This window comes from Musca autumnalis, unplaced genomic scaffold (genome assembly GCF_047663935.1).
Source record: "Musca autumnalis isolate F117 unplaced genomic scaffold, ASM4766393v1 scaffold_1, whole genome shotgun sequence".
Taxonomy (NCBI): Eukaryota; Metazoa; Arthropoda; class Insecta; order Diptera; family Muscidae; genus Musca; species Musca autumnalis.
The window spans coordinates 143,482,225-143,484,581 of NW_027411644.1; positions in this window are offsets into that span (position 1 = coordinate 143,482,225).

Here is a 2,357-nt window from a genome sequence, read left to right on the forward strand (position 1 = left end):
TATTTTGATTTTCATCAGTCTTGGAAAACTCACACATACATTCTCAAAATTTCAGAAATTTACACATACTACCATAAATGCTGGCAGTCAGACTGACTAATGAGTGGAGGCCTTTAGGTTTGACAATCCTTCAAAATTATTTTTTTTTTTAAATCGTCGTTAAATGTTCTGTATATCCCTCAAAAGATATATCACAAATGAAAGGCAGCCACTCATTTCACAGACGGTTTGAAATAAATTGGTATAGCTCATGGCACAGTTGTTGCGCTGCTATAAACAATGACCATTTGGCTGGAAAAACTGGTGTTTACATTGTTGCCTCTGGACCTGGTGTTTGATTGTTATTGGTTACGCCACACGACTAGATCATTCAAAAATTATTCCAAGTTTCGGAGATTAACATTTGCAAACCTTCAGTCTACAATAAATAGTCGAACCAAGCATCATAGTTATGGGGATTTGAGGCCACCTTCTAAATGATATAAAGCGATTTGTAAATAACTCTAGCCCTTTCGTGCTCTTTTTGGCCCTGTTGACAAATTCTATTAATAACCACTTATCGATGTAATCATCACCAAAGAATTCCACAGACCGTTCGTATACACGTTCATGGAAAAACCCACGAGTCTCCCCAAAACGTGAAAATTTTATCCATATCGTAACGAAACTCTCTTAATTCGCCTTGTCCTTTATAAAGTTACTCAAAATTCACATATGTTTGCCATGTTTCTTATTGGAATTCTTCCCACTTGGAATATTTGACCCATTGACTACCAAGCATACCATTTTTACGCAAATAATCCTCGAAAACTACGTTTCCTCTGTTTGTAGTCGGTCGCTTCAGTTGGATTCGAAATTTTCTGTTTTGGCGGCGGTGGGAATATTTCCAAATCACGTTCTTTGGCTTCGCGGAGCAACGGCTCATCAATAGATTTCGATCTCGGCTGGTGCCTTGTTCTTCACCTGAAAAGTAAGTTGTGAATGGCTATTGTTGCACAAAATGTACCTTGGCCACTTTTGACATTTTCTTTTTGGTTGTTCCAAGGAAAGGGATTTTATGATTTATGTGATATTAGGCCTGTCCGATAACTTCCCAAGTAAAAAGTATTTGCAAGTACTTGCAACTACTACTCCTTTCTCTTTTACTATACAATTTTGTTATCGAACAGCATTTTGTAAAAGTTTGTACAAATTTGTACAAACTTTTGAGTTATCGAACAGACCTATTATTATATTTATAAAATTCCAATTGCGAACAAAAACAGCATGTCGTCACGACAAGGATTTAAAGTTCATATTTGCCTTGAAGAATTGAACAATTTCATACTGGTTCCGTTGTTATTTAATCGGATCTTAAACAATTTGCTCAGCAAATTTTTAAATGAATGCCATCAACCATCGTTACTCCAACGAAAAAGAATGGTGGAAAATGTCCTCCAACTAACGTCAAAATCACGAGACTGTCCGCCAAGTTAAATTACAATACGGTATTCCATCATACGTATGTATGCCTTGATTTTTGGCGAAGGCGGCAACACCATGTATATTGACATGCCATGTTGTTGAATACTTTGGTACATCATCATCTGGATGTCGGTCCTTTTGGTACTTCGGAAGTGTGTCCTGTATTTCCAATGGCTGCATTGTTGAAGGTGATAGTATCTATGGATTATCCGGCATGGAAATTTAAATGCTGGTTTCCATCAGAAAACATCCGTGCCATTGGGTATTCAAGATGGTTACGAAGATGTTACTCCATTATGGTAAAGGTAACCGCGATAATCAATTCCAAAGTAGACATAGACATAAGAGGGCTGTGATGGAACCTCCCTGAAAATTGTAAAGTTATTAGCAGCATACTTCCTTAATTATTACACCAAATCTTACCTTCTTCTTGTACTTCAGGAAACAGAACCGAATCTCATTCAATTTTTCGCCATAAATAACTTTCATCAGATGTTGTTTTATGATATACACGTCTTGTTCCACAATTTCCTTCATAGACGCTTTGGTCGTCTCTTGATTTTCCTTGAAAACCCAGCACGGAATTCGAAATGGAAGTCCCAAACAACTTGCAACATAATATGTTGCTTTTACATATACAGCACACGATGTTACTTGAAATTTAATGAATAAATTACACATGCACGATTTATTTATTCCTTTCCACCGTTTGTTTGGAAAATTAAAAAAGAAAAATATGTTTTCTTATTTTTTCTGATTGGTAATAAGAAATTTGCCGCATTTTTTAAGCGTCAAGGCGAATCAACAAACTAAATTCGCTTGTTTACAATTTTTGACATTTCACAGTACCCCAAAAAGTTGCTTTGTTGTAGCAATTCGCCTTAGCATCTACC